General features: G+C 38.8%; 1 long non-coding RNA gene across 1 annotated transcript in view; it reads left to right on the top strand.

Moving 5' to 3' along the window:
- The window catches only part of LOC140713483 (uncharacterized), a 55,469-nt gene that overhangs the window by 216 nt on the left and 29,815 nt on the right, over positions 1 to 25,438 (top strand). The window lies entirely within an intron of this gene.

Genomic DNA, 25,438 nt, shown 5'->3' with positions numbered 1-25,438 from the left:
CCTCCGACTCTGGCCCTGAGGGCAGGGAACGGCGACGGAGAAGGCGTAACGAGACTCTTAAGTCCAGTGTGTTCTGGGGGCTTGGTGCGAGGCCCAGAGAGTTCTCTGCAGGCCCTGCCCCAGGCACTGATTAAAGCTGAGAAGAGACGCGCTGGGCTGCGGGCTGAGCTCCAGGCTTCTGAAGTCAGAGGGAGGGCTGAGAGCTTCCACTTCTGGAGCTCCCCGGGAGACGGCAACTACCCAACCGTGTGTGTGTGTTTGTGTGTGTATGTCTTTTGTTGAGCATTGGCTGACTGTGTTATTCATTCAACAAATATTTATCGATCTTCAGCAGTGTGCCAGACATACTTTCCTCCCAAATCTGCACATCAAACCTGAATTATCTCGGTTTAATGATGAGGAAACTCGGGCTCAAAGAAGTTAAGTGTTCTAGCCAAGACTGCATAGTAAGTGGTAGATAAAACCTCAAAGTTGAGCTGGGCGCGGTGGCTTATGCCTGTAAACCCAGCACTTTGGGAGGCCGAAACGGGTGGATCACCTGAGGTCAGGAGTTGGAGACAAGCCTGCCAACATAGTGAAACCCCGTCTCTACTAAAAATACAAAATTAGCCAGGCGTGGTGGCAGGCGCCTGTAATCCAAGCTGTTCCAGTGGCTGAGACAGGAGAATCGCTTAGAAACCAGGAGGTGGAGGCTGCAGTGAGCTGAGGTCGCGCCACTGCACTCCAGCCTGGGCAACAGAGCAAGACTCTGTCTCAAAACAAAAAACCTCAAAGTTTGTGCTCTTTCTACTACATAAAAATATCTGTTCATTAATGTGGCTAAATTCTAAGGGCTTATGCCATAGGGGTTACATTACACAATAAAGTTCGAGAACATTTGCCTATCACGCACACTTCACATTCCCTCTATTTCCTTTTTTTTTTTTTTTTAAAGAAAACATATGGACCGTATAAAACGTGCCCTCTGGTTACACGTACAAACGTGTATCTTTAATTTGAGAGAAATCTTAAAAGTCTTTTCAGACCTCCAGATTTTCAGAAAGGCAAAAAGAAAAATTATATGTATGTGTGTGTGTGTAGATAATGATAATCAGAGGGAGATGATTTTGCACGAAATTATTTGGCTTTAATAGGAGCCTTGAGCTAATGTGACTGTCTTCATGGGCTCAGTTTTCATCATCTTAAAAAAAAAAGGCAGCTGCCTGGTTTCTAAAGATCTTTCCATTTTTTTCTTTTTTTATGTTTCTGTGGCCTTCAGTAGTGGAAAAAAGAGTCTGGAACTGGAGTTTAGTGCCAGCAGTGTGATCTTATGTAAATCGAGACTAATAATTCTAATAATTGCATACTTTGCTTACTCTGTGGAGTGACTGAGGATCCTGAGTTGAAAAAATTATATGAAATATACCTAATTTGCTTGGATAATGGAGCTTTCAATATTTCTAATTCCTGGATACTCTTGCACTCGAGAGAGTATTTTTGGATTTGGTACAGTACTAAGTAATACAAAATAAAATGATGTATCTCTATTGTCAAGGGGCTCAGCTGGGAATACTTAAATCTTTGTATATCACTGGGCACCTAAGGGTCTACCTAGCTGGTGTTGTGGGCCTGAACCCCCCAGTGTCATTCTTACTTGGACTATATCTTTTCTCATTTTTTTCCACGGCAATTAGCCAAAATTAAGACCTGCAATTATAGACTGTAAATTCACTCTTTTAACCGTTACATACTGAATGTGTACTATATACAAAGCACTATACTAGGTGCTGCCTTAAGATGTTACCCATAGAATTTGGTGTTGGATTTTGGTTGAAATACATTTTAAAGAAATAAAATTCTCGAATAGGAACTAATACATAACATTAAGTATGCGTGTGTATTTCACTATATGTTCGACTGTGGGTTTAAATTAAAATCTTCTGTTTACTCAGTTTGGAGGAGACTGGAAGGTTAGGAAAAATAGCTGTTGGGAAGAAAAGAAATATAGACAAGCTTAGCAGATTGGTAAAGGGTTTCCCAAGAGGTTGACTGCAATTGATTAACAGATCTTAAAGTCTTACCTGGTCAATTTCTATTATGGCTGTTTCAGCCCTGCCTTTTTGTGGCGGCTGGGAGAATTCCAAGTGCGAATTCAGGCTGCAGTGCCTCTGTAAGTACCCTACATACACCCTTCCCTTCCCACCCTACTCCTACCTCTTCATAAGAAGTTGAGGAAATGAAAATAATTCCTTGAGAAAGAGTCAGGGTTTTTTGTTTATTATTTTAGCTTATTTGTATTTATTTATTTATCTTGAGATGGAGTCTCACGCTTTCACCCAGGCTGGAGTACAGTGGCGCCATCTCGGCTAACTGCAACCTCCACCTCCCGGGTTCAAGCGATTCCCCTGCCTCAGTCTCCCCAGTAGCTGGGAGTACAGGTGCATGCCACCATGCCCGGCTTAGTTTTGTAATTTTAGAAGAGAGAGGATTTCGCCATGTTGGCTAGGCTAGTCTCGAACTCCTGACCCCAGGTGATCTGCCTGCCTTGGCCTCCCGAAGTGCTGGGATTACAGGCGTGAGCCATGACATCCAGCCTTGTTTATTATTTTTAAATATACACGTGTCATCTCTTAGCTAAGTGGTAAGTACTAGCATGAATAAGAGCCTAGTTTCTCCCTTCAAAGAGGCTACAATCTATAAGCAGGAAAGGTTATTTATGCACAAATTACTGAATACCAGGCAGAATATGAGTACCCTCTGAGAGAAGTGCCAGTAAAATACTCTGAAGATCAAATATCCAGCTGGGGAGAGAAGTTTCATAAAGCAGGTAGAGTCTGAGGTAGACTTTGAGGTGAAGAGTATACAGCATGTTTGAGAACCAAAAAAGGTCCAATTTGTTTGGAGAATGGTATTCACCTAGAAGAACAGTGAGGCAGAAGGTTGAAGAGGAAGATTGGAGCTAGAACCTGAAGATTTTTAAATCGGGAGGAATTGAGCTTTGGGTTAAGCAGTTGGGACTTACTGGGCCAGAAAGGAAACCTGTTTATATCTGTACTCTAGATGATTTATCTTTTGTTGATGTGTATGACACATTAAAAGAAGTTGAAACAGACTATACAAGTTTGGTGGAAGTGAGTATGGAAATAACAGTAATAATAAAAAACTTTTATTAAATGCCCACTATGTACCTACCTGCCATTGGAATATGTACTTTGTGTACTGCAATTAATAAAGTAATACTAAAAGATAGGCATTATTTTCTCCAATTTATAGATGAAAAACTGAGGCCTAAATTGGTTAAGTAGTATACCTCATGCCACATTGCTCATGAATGACAGACCTGAGACATGAACCTAAGTCATATTTAATGATATTAACACCTTTTTTACTGGATTGTAATTTCTCCTTTTTTCCCTGAGAAGCTAAAATCAACTGGATACACAAATGCATTTGTTGAATTGAGGGAGTAGGAGGCATCCTATTGCTGATGTTTTTAATCTAATGAACCCAGAAGAATATCGTTATTTAATCAGAGGAAGACGCGGAGCCAGTGAATGATAGTGGAGCCGATGAAGGAATAATCAGAGAAAGAGAAAGAAAGAGAGAGAGAGAAAGAGAAAGAAAGGAAGAGAAAGAAAGGAAAAGAAAGAAAGAAGGAAAGGGAAGGAAAGGAAGGAAAGGAAAGAAAGGAAGAAAAAGAAGTGGAGTCAGTACAGGAGCAATCAGAATAAGAGACCCAAAATAACTGTATGTCACAGAAGGAAAAGAAAGGGAAAATGTAACTGAGTGACTAGCATCTTGATAGCTTTAGAGAATTTAAGGAGGCTTAGTATTTGCAAAAACTATTGCCAATGAAATAAATGATTATGAGGACACTAGTAGCCTTCAAAAAAGTTGAGTAATGCTAGGGGAGACAAGTTTACAAAGGGTTTAGAAATTACTGGATGATAAAAAAAAAGTGGAGGCCATGAGTATAAACTATTTTACCAAGAGATTAGTGAAGAAAGCCAAATGTTGATGTGAGACGTGTCTCGCTGTAAGTGGATTGACTGTTTCTGCATTTAGGGCATGCTTGATTTCATTATGATGGGGCTCCAAATGGATGCAGACCACTAAATGGACCTTTGCGGTGTGAGTAGGAACTAGCCAGGTAAATGGCAAGAGAGTATATCTAGAGCATTTGACTTTTCCAGAGAGCTAAGAATAGTTTAGCATGCCTGGGCCAGACAGTAAGAAGGGGGAGGATTGAGAAATGGTACTAGAAAGATAAATGAGATTCAGATTCTGAAGATTCATGATAGCCAGTTAAAGGAGTCTGGACTTCATCCTGTAGGCTCTGGGGAACGATTTAAGAATGTAAAGTAGGGTCATCTTCATGCTCCATTACTGATATATCATCACATGTCAGTTACTTTTCCTATTAGAGGAAATGTTAAGATATCAGCTGGATTTCCGTATGAGGTGAATGAAAGCAAAAGTTTTGACCACATGGTCAAATAGCAACCAGCAGCAGACTAAATTGAGTTGGAGAACCACTGAACTGTCTTCCAAGAAAAATGGAGTTTGTGGTTGCCCAACACTTAGAGGCAAATGTTGGACTGATTGCAAAAGCATTGGCCAATCACAATGTGCTGTACACTTCATGTGACTACCTTCTAAACATTTTAAATTTGTTGAATTTGCTCCATGGGAGTTTGATGTAGGATTCCAAATGCAGAGGATGTTAACTTTTGTTTACCTAAAAGTGTAAAAATCCAGATTATTAGTAATGTGTTTTACTTATGTGTAATTTTACCTTAAAAAATTACATTAACCTTATGTTTTTCTAATGAACATTTTTAGAGGAGTCAAAGTTTAAAGTGAGCTTTGCATGAAACAAAGGAGGTGATTTCATAGATGGGAATTGCTAGACATTGTAAATACAGCAGTAGACTTTGGGGAGTTTGTCAGTTAGTGACCCTCAAAGTGCTCCACCTGTGGATTCGTTCTATACCCCACTCTTCACTCAGGGGTACAGACCTCATGGTAAGTCATGACCGGTGGACTCTGGGTACTTCTTTGCCCCAGGGTTGTCAAGTGAAGTGAATCTCTGGGTCTTAGTTTTATTACCTACAAAATAATGGACAGCATTAGTTCCAAAGTCTCTTCCTGTTGTAAGCTTTTTTACGCTTTTGAGTCTGTGATTCTACGTTCTTGTCAAACGAAGTGGATGAGGGGAGTGGCTGCAGGATGTTTTAATGGGCATTTGTCTTTACTTAATTCATGTGCCAGTGTGGTAGTGTTTCCCACATGTTTCATAGCATGCGTTGTTCTTTTTCTCTGGAAGACACCTTCCATCAGCAAATTTTTGTTGAGATTTTGTTATGCTTGGAACAATGCTCTACAAACCTGAGGCTCCTGGGGCTCAGGACAGGGAGCCTGGTAGGCATGAGGGGACAAGGAATAGAGGCCCAAGTGTGCCTGGTATGTACAGGTCCCAGGTGAACATTCTCTCAACCAATGTTTAACTTTCTAGGAAAAAGGTTTCACAAAGTTTTATATAAGCAAGTAGATAGGTGTAGAGTAATTATGTTTCCTTAAGAATTATGTCCTTGGAAATGACAGTGCTGAATATAAATAAATGAATAATAATGATGAATAGCCTGAATATCTGACATATAGCAGTTATCTTTAAATTAATTGAAAAAAATTTAATGTAAAAGTGAAATATCTGGAGTGACAAGGCATTGCACAGTGCAATTTTCATCAAATTGCTTTATTCCTCTTTCTTCTAAAGAATTTGTCAGTTCAAGTTGATCTCAGGGCATTACTGAATTTAAATTCAAATGTACTCCAAGTCCCAAGGTTTAAAAATGAATTCTCTGGGCTTCGAACTCATGATATGCTTTTGTATCTGAAGATGATAATCCAAAACGTATTGAGTAGCACTACGACAGGACTTTTCGTTTGATGTCAAAGCAACTTCACATTGATAGTGTTTGATATATTCACTAAAATCCAAATAAAGCTATTGTCTCTAGGAAAAAGAAATTGTTTCTTTAGCTAAATATGGCCATACTTTGGTACATCTGATACTGACAATGAATGTAGATATAACTTTATCCTAAAAGGGTTTATATATAAAGTGTAACATTCACTTTATATACATATATATAGATGAACAGACAGAAATAAAGTCAATATCTGAAAGAAGTAGATTACAAGTGATTTTATTTGTATTTTCTATTTTTCTATTATAAATATAAACTGTGTAATAAAGAAACATTTATTTATTTATTTATTTATTTATTTATTTATTTATTTATTTTTTTGAGATGGAGTCTCGCTCTGTCACCCAGGCTGGAGTGCAGTGGCACGATCTCGGCTCACTGCAACCTCTGCCTCCCAGGTTCAAGCAATTCTCCTGCCTCAGCCTCCCGAGTAGCTGGGACTACAGGTGTGTGCCACTATGCCCGGCTAATTTTTTTAAATATTTTTAGTAGAGATGGGGTTTCATCATATTGGCCAGGCTGCTCTCGAACTCCTGACTTTGTGATCCGCCCACCTCAGCCTCCCAAAGTGCTGAGATTACAGGCGTGAGCCACCATGCCCAGCCAGAAACCGAGTTATTTTAAGCAAACATAAAATGTACCAAAGGAGCTTGCCATTTTGAAGAAAGTTTATTTTAAATCTGACCACAGCAAAGAAATACCTCTTATTTTCTGCATAAATCTAGATTCTCATTTTATAAAGCCTACTAGGGTGAAACGAAATGATACAGTCATATTCAGGAATGAACAGTCCACCAAAAGAGAATATGCAATTTCTGTCTCAGTGTTTCAAGGGAACTCAGAACTAGGTTCTGAGAAAAAAATGGATTTTATGGTAAGGGATATTCCTGGTAGAAGTAAACAAGAAAGCAGCATTATTGGAATGTTTAAAGTTGAAAGGGGAATCATAAGACAGATGATGTGGGAGCAGAAGTTTGAGAGCTGTTAAGGATCGTGGTGGAAGGGCTGTAAACAGGGCTCATTATTCAGTTAGTATGTACTAGTATTACCAATATATGTATTAAAATAAGGAAATACTTGTTGCTAAATAGCCTCTGACTTGAATATCTGCATTATCCTAGCTGATCAGGTTCCTCCCACAGGGCTTTTCCACAATCCAGCCACTAAAGTGTTTAACAATTTATACCACAGCGGGCCCCCAGGATCTTGATCCTGTGCAGCAGTCAGGATCTGGACTTACATTAGGTGTCTTTTCTGATTGATGTGTACTGGTACTTAGCATTATTAAATATTTTGAACGTCAACCCTGCCGGTAAGGGATAAGGGATAAGGAACTGGTCCTTGATGTACCAAATGATGAGGAGTGAAGAGGAGAAAGCAGGTATTTTCCACCAACAAGCTATATTCACAGCAGGGAAATTTTTAAGGTAGGGCTGGGTGGTCTCTGTCAGCCACCTCCCACCTCTCAGGTACCCTCTCACCCCTTTTCACCAACTCTGTGTGCCATAGGAGGGCCTTGTTCTACAACTTTCTCAAACATGGTTGTGATTAACTTATGACCTTATCCGTTACTGTTAAAATGTAAGCAGCGTTGAATTTTCAAGCCTCTCCTAGAGTGTCTGGAACTTTATAGGGGATCACAGACTAAGAACAGGACCAAATTTGTTCTCGAATGACACTCTTTGTTGTTGTTGTAAATTCTAGGTTAGCACTAATTTTCTTTGACCACATTAAACCTGTATCAGTCTACCCTTTTCTGACACGCTGTTAAGCAGCCTATTGTTAGTTGCTCCTTTGAAGAGAATTTTCTTTTTGACTGTTTTAAGATTTTCTCTTTATCTTAGGTTTCTGCACTTTCATAACCAGTTGTCTAAGCATGAATTTCTTTTCTGCATGGAATTGACTGAGTCTTAAATCTGTGAATTGGTGTCTTATCAGTTACAAAACTTTCTCAAGCTCTACCCTATTCGCTTATCCACTGCTTCCTGGCATGCCAATGTTAGAACTTTGTATTATGTTCTCCTATCTTCTCCACATCTTCTATATGTGGTTATTTTTTTCCTCTCAGTACTGCATTCTATACATGGTCTTCTGACCCCACCTCCTCAACCGACCCTCCAGTTCATTATTTCTCTGTTATACAGGTATTGGCAATATGTTGCAAATAGGATTGTTGAATTTTTATTTCAGTTACTATGTTTTTGTTTCTAATTTCATTTCTCTTCAGACATGATATGTGACTTTTTATAGTCTACTATGGTTAATTTCAAGGTTGCCATTCATTTCTATAAACATTGTAAGCATAATTGTTTTTTAACCTAGGTCTAATAGCTGAAGCCTGTGTGGATCTATTCCTTCTCTCTGTTGTTTTGCTGGTTCGTATTCCCGTGGTTATTGGTTATCTTTGACTAGGTAACTGGCAATTGTCCTCAATTTATTTGGGGGGATACTCTGAAACCTAGTTTGGGTGTATCCTCCTCTAGAAAGGCTTTATTTTGTTTTTGTCAGGCACGTGGGGACAACAGTTGAGATCTTCTCACAGCACATGCATGGCTTAAAGTCTGGCTCACCCAGGCTAAGTGTACCCATGGTACAAAGTCATAAGAATTTGGTCTATGGCCACAGCTTCTCAAGGACATTTTGTTCCTTTTTCTTCTTCTTCTTCTTTGCTTAGTACCAAGGCAGGTTTTCCTGCAATCCTCTCAGGTTGAGGGGTAAGAAAGGCAAATTTAGGTCTGTGTATTAATTTGCATGTGTATTAATTTCGGAAGAGTACCCAATAAGACCCTCAAGTTTCTGTGGGCCCCAGGTCTTGATTAGTATCCATTTGGCCAGTAGTGACTACAGCAGTATTGACAGATGCCTCTAAGGGTTTTGATCATTCAGTAGTCTTCTTATTATTTTGGTAGCAGGGTTTTATTCAAATGTTTACCTGGAAGTTCTTAATTGTGTTTTCAAATATTTGATTATTTTAAGGTAGTGGTGTTTGTTTAAATATATGTTATCAGTATTTTGTTGTTGTTTTCAGCAAGAGTATTGATTTGAATAACCTAGCCTACTATTACCAGAAACCAGAAGCCTCTGAGGGAGTTTATAATTGAGTCTTAATAAAAGCATTTTAAAGATGAAGGACAATAACAGCGATAAGTTATTCTGATTTAGAGCAGATGAAAAAGGCCAAGGCTTAGTCGGCAAGGAGCTGCATGATGGAATAGTAGCTACATTTTAAAAGGAAGTGAGACAGAGGCCTTCCCAGTGCCCTGAAAATGGAACTCATCTTGGGGTGATGTGGCTGGATAAAATTCTGACATATTTGTCAAGAACTTTTTTCATGTTTCTTCATATTCTTATTTTCTCCCAGCATCTCGTGGCCTTGGCTCTCTAACAACTTCTGTTCAATCACCTGTCCCAAGTTCTGCCTTCATTCTGTCTCTCACTGCTCCCTTTCTCACCTGGATAAGAAAATGAGTCAATGGTTCATAGCAGTCACCGGTATTCCCTGGTTAGAGCAGAATCTTCTTCCAATGGGAGAAGTGTACATATGCACGTTTTTTTCCATACACTTTCTGGGTATACTTGCCGCCTCGGGAGATTGAGGAAAATTTCATGGAGAAGGAGACACTTAAGAATAGGCCAGAATCAAATGAGATATCTCATTTGAGAGAAATTAGACATATCTCGATAGAAGACATACACATGGCTAACAGGTATACGAAAAAATACAAAGATACAGAGAATATTTGAAAATGCAAAAAAAAAAAAAAGACAACAAATGCAAAAATACAGAGAACGGGAAACTCATATATTGTTGGTGGGAATGTACATTATGAAAAACAGTATGGAGGTTGCCAAAAAATAAAAATAAAAAACTAAAAATAGAGCTACCATGTGATCCAGCAATCCCACTACTGGGTATATATTCAAAGTAAAGGAGATCAGTATGTCAAGGAGACATGTGCACTCCATGTTTATTGCAGCGTTATTTATAATGGCCAAGATGTGGAATCAACCTAACTGTTCATCAACAGATGAATAGATAAAGAAAACGTGGTAATATACACAATGAAATACTAATCAGCCATAAGAAAGAAGAAAATTCTATCATTTGTGGCACCATGGGTGAATTTGGAGGACATTATGTAAAGTGAAATAAGCCAGGCAGAGAAAGACAAATACTACGTGTTCTCACTCATATGTAGAAGCTAAAAATGTTTATCTAAAAAATGTAGACAGGAGAATGGAAGTTACTAGAGACTAGGAAAGATGAGGTAGCGGGAGATAGCCAGAGGTTGGTTAATGGATACAAAATTACAGCTAGATAGGAGGAATAAATTATAGTGTTCTATAGCACTGTAAGGTGATCATAATTAACAACATTTACTGTGTATTTTCAAATAGCTAAAAGAGCAGATTTTGAATTCTCCCAATACAAAGAAATGATAGATGTTTGAGGTGATGGATATGCTAATTACTGTGATTTGGTAATTATACATTGTATCCCTATATTGAAATATCACACTATACCTCATAAATATGTACACTTATTAAATGTTAATTAAAAATAATAAAAGTAAAAAAAAGGGCCAGATTTCAGAAGGTGGAGATAATAACAGCAGTTGGCCATATTTCAGAGTTTGGTGCTTTTCATTCAGCAACCCTGAAAGTATTCCCATTTTATTTTTTTTTCTTTTCAATTTTTGTGGGTTCTTTGTGGGTGTATATATTTGTGAGATACATCAGATGTTTTGATATAGGCATGCAATATATAATAATCACATCATGAGCCAGGCGCGGTGGCTCACTCCTGTAATCCCAGCACTTTGGGAGGCCGAGGCGGGCAGATCACGAGGTCAGGAGATTGAGACCAGCCTGGCCAACAGGGTGAAACCCCATCTCTACTAAAAATACAAAAAAAAAAAAAAAAATTACATAATGAAGAATGAGTGTGCATTCCCTCAAGCATTTATCCTTGTGTTACAAACAATCCGATTATACGCTTTAGTTATTTTCAAACGTACAATTAAAATTTTTAAACTTTTATCTTAGGTTCAGAGGCACACGTGAAGGGTTGTTATATAGGTAAACTCATGTAATGGGGGTTTGTTGTACAGATTATTTCATCATTCAGATATTAATCTTAGTTCCCAGTGGTTATTTTTTCTGCTCCTCTCCCTCCTCCCACTCTTCACCCTCAAGTAGACCTCAGTGTCTTTCGTTACCTTCTTTGCATTCATGGGTTCTCATCATTTAGCTCTCACTTATAAGTGAGACCACGTGGTATTTGGTTTTCTGTTCCTGCATGAGTTTGCTAAGGATAATAGCCTCCAGCTACATCCATGTTCCCACAAAAGACACAATTGTGTTCTTTTTTTATGGCTGCATAGTATTCCATGGTGTATATGTACATAGTACATAGTATTCCATAGTGTGTGTGTACCACATTTTTTAAATGCAATCTGTCATTGGTGGGCATTTAGGTTGTTTCCATGTCTTTGCTATTGTTAATAGTGCTGCAATAAACATTCATGTGCATGTGTCTTTATGGTAGAATGATTTATATTCCTCTGGGTATATTATATATCCAGTAATGGGATTGCTGGGTTGAATGATTGTTCTGTTTGTAGCTTTTTGAGGAACCACCATACTGCTTTCCACAATGGTTGAACTAACTTACACTCCCACCAACAGTTTATGAGTATTCCCTTTATTCTATAACCTCTCCATCATCTGTTATTTTTTGACTTTTTAATAATGGCCATTCTGACTGGTGTGAGATGGCATCTCATTGTGGTTTTGATTTGCATTTCTCTAATGATCAGTGATGTAGAGCTTTTTTTCATATGTTTCTTGGTTGCATGGATGTCTTCTTTTGAGAAGTGTCTGTGTCCTTTGCCCACTTTTTCATGTTTTTTTTTTTTCTTGTAAATTTGTTTAAGTTCCTAGTAGATTCTGGATATTAGACCTTTGTCAGATGGATAAATAGCAAAAATTTTCTCCCACTCTGTAGGTTGCCTGTTTGCTCTGTACCAGTACCATGCTGTTTTGGTTACTGTAGCACTGTAGTGTACTTTGAAGTCAAGTAACAGGATGCCTCCAGGTTTGTTCCTTTTGCTTAGTATTGTCTTGGCTATTGGGCTCTTATTTTGTTCCATATAAATTTTAAAATAGTTTTTTCTAGTCCTGTGAGGAATGTTGTTGGTAGTTTGATAGGATTAACATTGAATGTGTAAATAGCTTTGGGCAGTGTGGCCATTTTAATGATATTGATTCTTTCTATCCATGAGCATGGGATTATTTTCCCCATTTGTTTGTGTCTTCTCTGATTTCTTTGAGCAGTGTTTTGTAATTTTCATGGTAAAGATCTTTTACCTCCCTGGTTAGCTATATTCCTAGGTATGTTTTCTTTCTGTGTCAATTGTGAATGGGATTGCCTTCCTGATTTGATTCTTGGCTTGGCTGTTGTTGGTGTATAGGCATACTACTTATTTTTGTTTTTGTTTTTTAATTTTTTTCTATTTTAAATTATTTAACAGGTGGTTTTTTAATTACATGAATAAGTTCTTTAATGGTAATTTCTGAGATTTTTGGTGCACTTGTCACATGAACAGTGTACACTGTACTGAATGTGTAGTCTTTTATCCCTTACCCTGCTCCCCACCTTCCCTCCAAGTCCCCAAAGTCCATTATATTATTATTATTCTTTTGCATCCTCATAGCTTAGCTCCCACTTATAAGTGAGAACATATAATGTTTGGTTTTCCATTCCTGAGTTACTTCACTTAGAATAATGGTATCCAACTCCAACCAGGTTGCTGCAAATGCCATTGTTTTATTCCCTTTATGGCTGAGTAGTATTCCATGGTGCATATACATCTTTATCTACTCGTTGTCGATGGGCATTTAGGCTGGTTCCATATTTTTGCCATTGTGAATTGTGCTGCTATAAACACATGTGCACAAGTGTCTTTTTCATATAATGACTTCTTTTCCTCTGGGTAGATACCCAGGAGTAGTGGGATTGCTGGATCAAATGGTGGTTCTACTATTAATTCTTTAAGGAATCTCAATACTGATTTTCATTGTGGTTGTACTAGTCTACATTCCCACCAACAGTGTAAAAGTATTCCCTTTTTACCACATCCACACCAACATCTGTTTTTTTTTTATTTTTTAATTATGACCATTCTTGCAGGAGTAAGGTGGTATCTCACTGTGGTTTTAATTTGCATTTCTCTGATAATTAGTGATACTGAGCATTTTTTCATATGTTTGTTGGCCATTTGTATATCTTCTTTTGAGAATTGTCTACTCATGTCCTTTGGACACTTTTTGATGAAATTATTTGCTTTTTGTCTTGCTGATTTATTAGCGTTCCTTATAGATTCTGGATATTACTTCTTTGTTGGATACATAGTTTGCAAAGATTTTCTCCCATTCTGTTGGTTGTCTGTTTACTCTGATGATTATTTATTTTGTGGCACAGAAGCTTTTTAGTTTAATTATGTCCCATCTATTTATTTTTGTTTTTGTTGCATTTGCTTTTGGATTCTGGGTCATGAGTTTTTGCCTAAGCCAACCTCTATAAGAATTTTACCAGTGTTATCTTCTGGAATTTTTATGGTTTCTGGTCTCAGATTTAAGTATTTGATCCATCTTGAGTTGATTTTTGTATAAAGTGAGAGATGAAGATCCCATTTCATTCTTCTACATGTGGCTTGCCAATTATCCCAGCACCACTTGTTGAATAGGGTGTCCTTTCCCCGCTTTATGTTTTTGTTGACTTTGTCAAAGATCAGTTGGCTGTAAGTATTTGGCTTTTTTTCTGGGTTCTCTTTTCTGTTTCATTAGTCTACATGCCTATTTTTGTAGCAGTTCCATGCTGTTTTGGTAATGATAGCCTAGTAGTATAGTTTGAAGTTGGGTAATGTGATGCCTTCAGATTTGTTCCTTTTGCTTATTCTTGCTTTGGCTATGTGGGCTCTTTTTTGGTTCCATATGAATTTTAGAATTGCTTTTGTTAGTTGTGTGAAGAATGATGTTGGTATTTCGATGGGAATTGCACTGAACCTGTAGATTGCTTTTGGCAGCATGGTCATTTTCACAATATTGATTCTAGCCATCCATGAGCATGGGATGTGTTTACATTTGTTTGTGTCATTGATAATTTCTTTCAGTAGTGTTTTGTAATCTTCCTTGTAGAGATCTTTTACCTCCTTGGTTAGGTATATTCCTAAGTATTTTATTTTATTTTTTGCAGCTTTTGTGAAAAGGATAGAGATCCTGATTTGTTTCTCAGCTTGGTCATTGTTGGTGTATAGCAGTGCTACTGATTTGTGTACGTTGATTTTCCATTCTTGAAACTACTGAATTCATTTATCAGACCTAGGAGCTTTTTAGATGAGTCTTTAGGGTTATCCAGCTATACAATCATATCATCAGCAAAAAGTGGCAGTTTGACTTCATCTTTACCAATTTGGATGCCCTGTGTTTCTTCTTCTTGTCTGATTGCTCTGGCTAGGACTTCCAGTACTATGTTGAATAGAAGTGGTGAAAGTCAGGGGCGTTCCAAGATGGCCAAATAGGAACAGCTCTGATCTGCAGCTCCCAGCGTGATCAATGCAGAAGAGGGGTGTTTTCTGCATTTCCAAATGAGGTACCTGGTTCATCTCATTGGGACTGGTTGGACAGTGGGTGTAGCCCACGGAGGATGAGCCGAAGCAGGGCAGGGCATCGCCTCACCCGGGAAGTGAAAGGGGTCAGGGGATTCCCCTTTCCTAGCCAAGGGAAGTGTGACAGACTATCTGGAAAAACGGGCCACTCCCGCCCAAATATTGTGCTTTTCCCAAGGTCTTGGCAACCAGCAGGCAAGGTGATTCTCTCCCATGCCTGGCTCAGTGAGTCCCACACCCACGGAGCTTTGCTCACTGCTAGCGCAGCAGTCTGAAATCGATCTGCAAGATGGCAGCCTGGCTGGGGGAGGGGCATCCACTATTGCTGAGGCTTGAGTAGGTAGACAAAGCAGCTGGGAAGCTCGAGCTGGGTAGAGCCCACCACAGCTCAACAAGGCCTACTGCCTCTAGACTTCACCTCTGTGGGCAGGGCATAGCTGAACAAAAGGCAGCAGACAACTTCTGCAGACTTAAACTTCCCAGTCTGATGGCTCTGAGGAGAGCAGTGGTTCTCTCAGCATGCATTTGAGCTCTGACAATGGATAGACTGCCTCCTCAAGTGGGTCCCTGACCCCCGTGTAGCCTAACTGGGAGACATCCCTCAGTAGGGGCTGACAGACACCTCATATAAGTGGCTACTCCTCTGGGATGAGGCTTCCAGAGGAAGGATCAGGCAGCAATATTTGCTATTCTGCAATATTTGCTGTTCTGCAGCCTCCACTGGTGATACCCAGGCAAACAGGGTCTGGAGTAGAACTCCAGCAAACTGCAACAGACCTGCAGCTGAGGGACTTGACTGTTAGAAGGAAAACTAACAAACAGAAAGGAATAGCATCAACATCAACAGAAAGGTCATCTACACCAAAACCCCATCTGCAGGTCACCAACATCAAAGACCAAAGGCAGATAAAACCACAAAGATGGGGAGAAACCAGAGCAGAAAAGCTGAAAATTCTAAAAATCAGAGCACCTCTTCTCCTCCAAAGGATAGCAGCTCCTTGCCAGCAACAGGACAAAGCTGGACGCAGAATGACTTTGATGAGTTGACAGAAGTAGGCTTCAGAAGGACGGTAATAACAAACTTCTCAAAGCTAAAGGAGGATGTTTGAAATTGCAAAGAAACCAAAAACCTTGAAAAAAGATTAGACGAATGGATAGCTAGAATAAACAGTGTAGAGAAGACCTTGAATGACCTGATGGAGCTGAAAACCATGGCACAAGAACTTTGTGATGCATGCACAAGCTTCAATAGCCGATTTGATCAAGTGGAAGAAAGACTATTAGTGATTGAAGATCAAATTAATGAAATAAAGTGAGACGAGAAGTTTAGAGAAAAAAGTAAAAAGAAATCAACAAAGCCTCCAAGAAATATGGAACTATGTGAAAAGACCAAATCTACATTTGATTGGTGTACCTGAAAGTGATGGGGAGAATGGAACCAAGTTGGAAAACACTCTTCAGGATATTATCCAGGAGAACTTCCTCAACATAGCAAGGCAAGTCAACATTCAAATTCAGGAAATACAGAGAACACCACAAAGATACTCCTCGAGAAGAGCAACCCTGAGACACATAATTGTCAGATTCACCAAAGTTGAAATGAAGGAAAAAGTGTTAAGGGCAGCCAGATAGAAAGGTCAAGTTATCCACAAAGGGAAGCCCATCAGACTAACAGCAGATCGCTCAGCAGAAACCCTACAAGCCAGAAGAGAGTGGGAGCCAATATTCAACATTCTTAAAGAATTTTCAACCCAGAATTTCATATCCAGCCAAACTAAGCTTCGTAAGTGAAGGAGAAATAAAATCCTTTACAGACAAGCAAATGCTAAGAGATTTTTGTCACCACCACGCCTGCCTTACAAGAGCTCCTGAAGGAAGCACTAAACATGGAAGGAAACAATTGGTACCAGCCACTGCAAAAACAGGCTGAATTGTAAAGACCATCGATGCTATGAAGAAACTGCATCAATTAATGGGCAAAATAACCAGCGAACATCATAATGACAGGATCAAATTCACACATAACAATATTAACTTTAAATGTAAATGGGCTAAATGCTCCAATTAAAAGACACAGACTGGCAAATTGGATAAAGAGTCAAGACCCATCAGTGTACTGTATTCAGGAGACCCATGTCACGTGCAAAGACGCACATAGGCTCAAAATAAAGGGATGGAGGAAGATCTACCATGCAAATGGAAAGCAGAAAAAAAAAAAAAAAAAAAAAAAGGCAGGGGTTGCAATGCTAGTCTCTGGTAAAACAGACTTTAAACCAACAAAGATCAAAAGAGACAAAGAAGGCCATTACCTAATGGTAAAGGGATCGATTCAACAAGAAGAGCTAACTATCCTAAATATATATGCACCCAATACAGGAGCACCCAGATTCATAAAGCAAGTCCTTAGAGACCTACAAAGAGACTTATACTTCCACACAATAATAATGGGAGACTTTAACACCCCACTGTCAATATTAGACAGATCAATGAGACAGAAGGTTAACAAGGATATCCAGGACCTGAACTCAGCTGTACAACAAGCAGACCTAATAGACATCTACAGAAATCTCCACCCCAAATCAACAGAATATACATTGTTCTCAGTACCACATTGCACTTATTCTAAAATTGACCACATAATTGGAAGTAAAGCACTCCTTAGCAAATGTAAAAGAACAGAAATCACAACAAACTATCTCTCAGACCACAGTGCAATCAAATTAGAACTCAGGATTAAGAAACTCACTCAAAATTGCACAACTACATGGAAACTGAACAACCTGCTCCTGAATGACTACCGGGTAAATAACAAAATGAAGGCAGAAATAAAGATGTTCTTTGAAACCAATGAGAACAAAGACCCCACGTACCAGAATCTCTGGGACACATTTAAAGCAGTGTGTAGAGGGAAATTTATAGCACTAAATCCCACAAGAGAAAGCAGGAAAGATCTAAAATCAACACCCTAACATCACAATTAAAAGAACTAGAGAAGCAAGAGCAAACACATTCAAAAGCTAGCAGAAGGCAAGAAATAACTAAGATCAGAACAGAGCTGAAAGAGAAAGAGACACAAAAAACTCCTCAAAAAATCAATGAATCTAGGAGCTGGTTTTTTGAAAAGATCAACAAAATTGATAGATGGCTAGCCAGACTAATAAAGAAGAAAAGGAGAATCAAATAGATGTAATAAAAAATGATAAAGGGGATATCACCACCAACCCCACAGAAATACAAACTACCATCAGAGAATACTATAAACACCTCTATGCAAATAAACTAGAAAATCCAGAAGAGATGGATAAATTCCTGAACACATACACCCTCCCAAAACTAAACCAGGAAGAAGTTGAATCCCTGAATAGACCAGTAACAGGGTCTAAAATTGAGGCAATAATTAATAGCCTACCAACCAAAAAAAGTCCAGGCCAGATGGATTCACAGCCAAATTCTACCAGAGGTACAAAGAGGAGCTGGTACCATTCCTTCTGAAACGATTCCAATCAATAGAAAAAGAGGGAATCCTCCCTAACTCACTTTATGAGGCCAACATCATCCTGATACCAAAGCCTGGCAGAGACACAACAAAAAAAGAGAATTTTAGACCAATATCCCTGATGAACATCGATGTGAAAATCCTCAATAAAATACTGGCAAACCGAATCCAGCAGCACATCAAAAAGCTTATCCACCATGATCAAGTCAGCTTCATCCCTGGGATGCAAGGCTGGTTCAACATACACAAATCAATAAACATTATCCATCACATAAACAGAACCAATGACAAAAAACTACACGATTATCTCAATAGATGCAGAAACAGCCTTCAACAGCCATTCATGCTAAAAACTCTTAATAAACTAGGTATTGATGGAACGTATCTCAAAATAATAAGAGCTGTTTATGACAAACCCACAGCCAATATCATACTGAATAGGCAAAAACTGGAAGCATTCCCTTTGAAAACTGGCACAAGACAGGGATGCCATCTCTTACCACTCCTATTCAACATAGTGTTGGAAGTTCTGGCTACGGCAATCAGGCAAGAGAAAGAAATAAAGGGTGTTCAATTAGGAAATGAAGAAGTCAAATTGTTCCTGTTTGCAGATGACCTGATTGCATATGTAGAAAACCCCATTGTCTCAGCCCAAAATCTCCTTAAGCTGATAAGCAACTTCAGCAAAGTCTCATGGTACAAAATCAATGTGCAGAAACAATAAGAATTCCTATACACCAATAACAGACAAACAGCCAAATCATGAGTGAATTCCTATTCACAATTACTACAAAGAGAATAAAATACCTAGGCATCCACTTTAAAAGGGATGCGAAGGACCTCTTCAAGGAGAACTACAAGCCACTCCTCAATGAAATAAAAGAGGACACAAACAAATGGAAGAATATTCCATGCTCATGGATGGAAGAATCAATATTGTGAAAATGGTCATATTGCCCAAAGCAATTTATATATTCAATGCCATCCCCATCAAGCTACCAATGACTTTCTTCAGAGAATTGGAAAAAACTACTTTAAAGTTCATATGGAACCAAAAAAGAGCCTGCATTGCCAAGACAATCCTAAGCCAAAAGAACAAAGCTGGAGGCATCACGCTACCTGACTTCAAACTATACTTCAAGGCTACAGTAACCAAAACAGCATGGTACTGGTACTAAAACAGAGATACAGACCAATGGAACAGAACAGAGGCCTCAGAAATAACACCATGCATCTACAACCATCTGATTTTTGACAAACATGACAAAAACAAGAAATGGGGAAAGGATTCCCTGTTTAATAAATTGTACTAGGAAAACTGGCTAGCCGTATGTAGAAAGCTGAAACTAGATCCTTTCCTTACACCTTATGCAAAAATTAATTCAAGATGGATTAAAGACTTAGATGTTAGACCTAAAACCATAAAAACCCTGGAAGAAAACCTAGGCAATACCATTCAGAACATAGGCATGGGCAAGGACTTCATGACTCAAACATCAAAGGCAATGGCAACAAAAGCCAAAATAAGCAAATGGGATCTGATTAAACTAAACAGCTTCTGCATGGCAAAGGAAGCTACCATCAGAGTGAACAGGCAACCTACAGAATGGGAGAAAAATTTTGCAATCTACCCATCTGACAAAGGGCTAATATCCAGAATCTACAAAGAACTCAAACAGATTTACAAGAAAAAAACAACCCCATCAAAAATGGGCAAATGATATGAACAGACACTTCTCAAAAGAAGACGTCTGTGCAACCAACAGACACATGAAAAAATGCTCATCATCACTGGTCATCAGAGTAATGCAAATCAAAACCACAATGAGATACCATCTCACACCAGTTAGAATGGTGATCATTAAAAAGTCAGGAAACAACGGATGCTGGAGAGGATATAGATAAATAGGAATGCCTTTACACTGTTGGTGGGAATGTAAATTAGTTCAACCATTGTGGAAGACAGTGTGGTGATTTCTCAAGGATCTAGAACTAGAATTACCATTTGACCCAGCCATCCCATTACTGGGTATATACCCAAAGGATTATAAATCATGCTACTATAAAGACACATGCATACGTGTGTTTATTGCAGCACTATTCACAATAGCAAAGACTTGGAACCAACCCAAATGTCCATCAATGATAGACTGGATTAAGAAAATGTGGCACATATACACCATGGAATACTATGCAGCCATAAAAAAGGATGAGTTCATGTCCTTTGAAGGGACATGGATGAAGCTGGAAACCATCATTCTCTGCAAACTATCACAAGGACAAAAAACCAAACACTGCATGTTCTCACTCATAGGTGGGAATTGAACAATGAGAACACTTGGACATGGGGTGGGGAACATCACACACTGGGGCCTGTCATGGGGTAGGGGACTGGGGCAGGGATAGCATTAAGAGAAATACCTAAAGTAAATGATGAGTTGATGGGTGCAGCAAACCATCATGGCACATGTACACATATGTAACAAACCTGCACGTTGTGCACATGTACCCTAGAACTTAAAGTATAACAAAGAAAAAAAAAAGAGAGAAGAAGAAGAAGTGATGAAAATGGGCATCCTTATCTTGTTCCCGTTCTCAGGGGGAAGATTTCAACTTTTCCCTATTCAGCATAATGTTGGCTATGGGTTTGTCATAGATGGCTTTTGTTACCTTCAGGTGTATCCCTTCTATGCCAATTTTGCTAAGGGTTTTAATCATAAGGATGCTGGATTTTGTCGAATGCTTTTTCTGCATCTATTGAGATGATCATATGATTTTTATTTTAAATTTTGTTTATGTGATGTATCACATTTATTGACTTGTTTATGTTAAGCCATCCCTGATTCCCTGATATGAAACCCACTTGATCATGGTATATTATTTTTTTGATATGCTGTTGGATTTTGTTGACTAGTATCTTCTTGAGGATTTTTGCATCTATGTTTATCCAGGATATTAGTCTGTAGTTTTCCTGTTATGTCATTTATTGGTTTTAGAATTAGCATGATACTGGCTTCACAGAATGATTTAGGGAGAATTTCCTCTTTCTTTATCTTCTGGAATAGTTTCAGTAAGATTGGTATCAATTCTTTGAATGTCTGATAAAATTCAGCTGTGAATCCATCTGGTCCTGGACTTTTTTTGTTGGCAACTTTTTTTTTTTTCCTTATTACCATTCCAATTTGTTTACTTATTATTGGTCTGTTCAGAGTTTCTATTTCTTCCTGATTTAATCTAGGATGACTGTGTATTTCCAGGAATTTATTTATCGCTTCTAGATTTTCTAGTTTGTGTGAGTAAAGGTGTTCATAGCAGACTTGAATAATCTCTTGTATTTCTGTGTAATCAGTTGTAATATCTCCCATTTCATTTCTAATTGAGCTTGTTTACATCTTCTCTCTTCTTTTCTTCATTAGTCTCACTAATGGTCTATCAATTTTGTTTATCTTTTCAAAGAACCAGCTTTTTGTTTCGTTTATCTTTTGTATTTTTTTTTTTTTTGGGTCAATTTCATTTAGTCCTGCTCTGGTCTTGGTTATTTTTTTTCTTCTGCTGGGTTTGGGTTTGGGTTGTTCTTGTTTCTCTAATTCCTTGAGGTATGACCTTGGAGTGTCTATTTGTGCTCTTTCAGACTTTTTGATGTAGGCATTTGATGCTGTGAACTTTCCTGTTAGCACTGCTTTTACTGTATTCCAGAGGTTTTGATAATTTATGTCACTATTTATCATTCAGCTCAAATAACTTATTAATTTCCATCTTGATTTCATTGTTGAACCAAAGATTATTCATGAGCAGATTATTTAACTTCCAGTATTTGTATAGTTTTGAGGGTTTCTTTTGAAGTTTTCCAGTTTTATTCCACTGTGGTCTAAGAGAATACTTGATATAATTTCGATTTTCTTAAATTTATTGAGATTTGTTTTGTGACCTATCTATCACATGGCTTATCTTGGAGAATGTTCTATGTGCTGAGGAAAAGAGTGTATATTCTGCACTTATTAGGTAGAATGTTCTGTAAATATCTTTTAAGTCCATTTGTTCTAGGGTATAGATTAAGTCCATTGTTTCTTTGTTGACTTTCTGTCTTGATGACCTGTCTAGTGCTGTCAGTGGATTATTGAAGGCCTCTGCTGTTACTGTGTTGCTATCTATCTCATTTCTTAGGTCTAGTAGTAATTGTTTTATAAATTTGGGACCTCCAGTGTTAGGTGCTTATATATTTGGGATTGTGATATTTTTCTGTTGGACTAGTCCTTTTATCATTATATAATGTCCTTCTTTGTCTCTTTTATAACCATTGTTGCTTTAAAGTCTCTATTGTCTGATACAGGAATAGTTACTCCTGCTTGCTTTTGGTTTCCATTTTGGTTTCCATTTGTGGAATATCTTTTCCCACCCGTTTACCTTAAGTTTATGTGAGTCCTTATGAGTTAGGTGAGTCTCTTGAAGGCAGCGGATACTTAGTGAATTTTTATCCATTCTGCCATTCTGCATCTTTTAAGTGAAGCATTTAGGCCACTTACATTCAATATTGGTATTGAGATGTGAGGTACTGTTCTATTCATCATGTTAGTTGTTGCCTTAATACCCTGGTTTTTTTTTTTTTTTTTTTTTTTTTACCTATTATTGTTTTATAGGCCCTGTGAGAGTTATACTTTAAGGAGGTTCTATTTTGGTGTATTTCAAGGTTTTGTTTCAAGATTTTGAATTCCTTTTAGCACTTCTTATAGTGCTGGCTTAGTGGTGGTGAATTCTCTCAGCCTTTGTTTGTCTGAAAAAGATTGTATCTCTCCTTCATTTATGAAGCTTAGTTTTGCTGGATTCAAAACTCTTGGCTGACAATTATTTTGTTTCGGGAGGCTAAAAATGGGACTTCAGTCCCTTCTGGCTTGTAAGGTTTCTGCTGAGAAGTCTGCTGTTAATCTTATTGGTTTTTCTCTATAGGTTATCCGATGCTTTTGTCTCACAACTCTTAAGAGTCTTTCCTTCATCTTGACTTTAGATAACCTGATGACTATGTGCCTAGGTCATGATCTTTTTGTGATGAATTTCCCAGATGTTCTTTCAGCTTATTGTATTTGGATTTCTATATCTCTAGCACGGTCAGGGAATTTTTCTTCAATTATTCCTTCCAATAAGTTTTCCAAACTTTTAGATTTCTCTTTTTCCTCAGGAATGCTGATCATTCTTAGGTTTGCCTCTTTAATGTAATCCCAAACTTCTTAGAAACTTTGTTCATTTTTAAAAATTATTCTTTCTGTGTCTGTCTGATTGAGTTAATTCAAAATCCTGGTCTTTGAGCTCTAAAGTCCTTCTTCTACTTGTTCTAGTCTACTGTTGACAATTTCCAGTGCAGTGTTTCATTTCCAGAAGTTGTGAATGTTTTTTCTTTATGATATGTGTTTATCTGGAGAAGTTTTCATCCATACCCTGTATTTGTTAAAAATCTCTTTAAGTTGGCTTTCACTTTTCTGTGCTATCTCCTTGAGTAGCTTAATCATCAGTCTTCTGAATTCTTTATCTGGCAATTCAGAGATTACTTCTTGGTTTGGATCCATTGCTGGGGAGCTAGTGTGACCTTTTGGGAAAGTCATAGAACCCTGTTTTGTCATATTACCAAATTACTTTTCTGGTTCCTTCTCATTTGGGTAGACGATTTCAGTGGAGAGGTCTGAAACTCAAGGCCTGCTGTTCAGATTCTCTTGTCCCACAGAGTGATCCCTTGATGTGGTGCTTTTCCTATTCCCCTAGGGATGGGGCTTCCTGAGATCTGGACTACAGTGATTGCTATTGCTCTTCTGGGTCTAGCCACCCAATAGGGTTACCAGGCACTGGGCTGGTGCTGGGGGATGTCTACAAAGAGTCCTGTGATGTGATTGATCTGTCTTCAAGTCTCCCAGCTGTGGATACAAGTACCTGCTCTGGTAGAGGTGGCAGAAAACTGAAGTTGACTCTGTGGTTGTAGATATGTTTAGTGTACTGGATTTTTTGAATGTTGGTTATGCTAGCAATGAAGTTGTTATGTGGACACACTCAGGACCTCTGGTTAGCCAGGACGTTGCAGGCAGTGGAATTAGGTATTGTATTCTCCTGCCTAGAGTCATGTTTATTCTGTCATGAGTTGCTGTAATGGCCTAAGTTGGTTGGCCTCCAACCAGGAGGTGGTGCTTTCAAGAGAGTTCCAGCTGTAGTAGCAGTAGGGTTCCCTAAACTTTCCCTAAGATGGCCAGGGTAAGTATTTTGGTTTCTCAGGTGGTGGGCGGGGCCCTAAAGTTCCCAAGAGTTTCTATGTTTTGTGTTTGGCTACCAGGGTAGGTGGGGAAATACCCTCAGGTGGGGGCAGAATTAGGTGAGTGTGGGCTGAGACTCTTCTTGGGTGGAACTTGTTATATCCCCTGTAGGGGTTGTGGGGTGTTTCTCAGGCCAATGGGGTTATGTTCCAGAGGGACTCTTTGTCACTTTTGCTGTGTCATAATAGTTTGCCTGGGAAGTGGGGGATGGCTGGTAACAAAAGGTCTCTCTCAGCTCCCATGCAGTTGGCAGGGCTGGTGTTGCTCCCATGGTGTCTCGCTCAGACCTTGCTCCAGGCTGTGAACTACCCCACGGAGAAAGAAGGCACGGCCTTTGGACCTTACCTCTCCCCATGTGCCCACCCTGTTGCCAACTCCTGTGCTCTTACACTTGTACCTGCAGCAGCTCCCACTCATCCCCCAGACTCCACTTGAGAAAATTTGTGCCCAGTTGAAACCACTACTAGTTTCAGTTGGGAGCTTCCTTTGCACTGTGACCTCTCCTTAATACCACTGGCTGCCTTCCCAAGGGCCCATATGAGTTGCACTCAGGGAAGGCTTCCCTGGGCTCAAGCTGGTGGGAGTGCCTTCAAGGCACTTCCTGCTGCTACTTCTATTTTTATATTTTGTGCAACTCCCTAAATCAATTTCATTTCTAGGTAAGGTTAAATCCTTCTCCTGGGATCTGTATTTTCAGATTCCCCAGTGGGGATATGTGTTTGGAGGCAGGTTTGCCCCCCTCTACACTTTGAAAACTCACAGTTTTTTGCCTGTTTCATGGAATTTGCAGGGGTGTCCCAGTTCTTTCAAAGGATCTATGAATTATTTTGGTTTTCCTGGTATGTTTCTGCAGTGATTCTTGGAGCAAAAGATTACAGTGTGAGTCTCCACATACTGTTCTGTCTGTCTGTGTGGGAATTGCACATTAGCCCTGTTTCCTATCTACCATTTCCCCCACATCTCCCAAAGGATAGTAATTTTTGCACATTGATTTTGTAACCTGAAACTACTGAA

Source organism: Chlorocebus sabaeus, chromosome 15, assembly GCF_047675955.1.
Source record: "Chlorocebus sabaeus isolate Y175 chromosome 15, mChlSab1.0.hap1, whole genome shotgun sequence".
NCBI lineage: Eukaryota > Metazoa > Chordata > Mammalia > Primates > Cercopithecidae > Chlorocebus > Chlorocebus sabaeus.
This window is presented reverse-complemented; position numbering and strand designations above follow the sequence as displayed.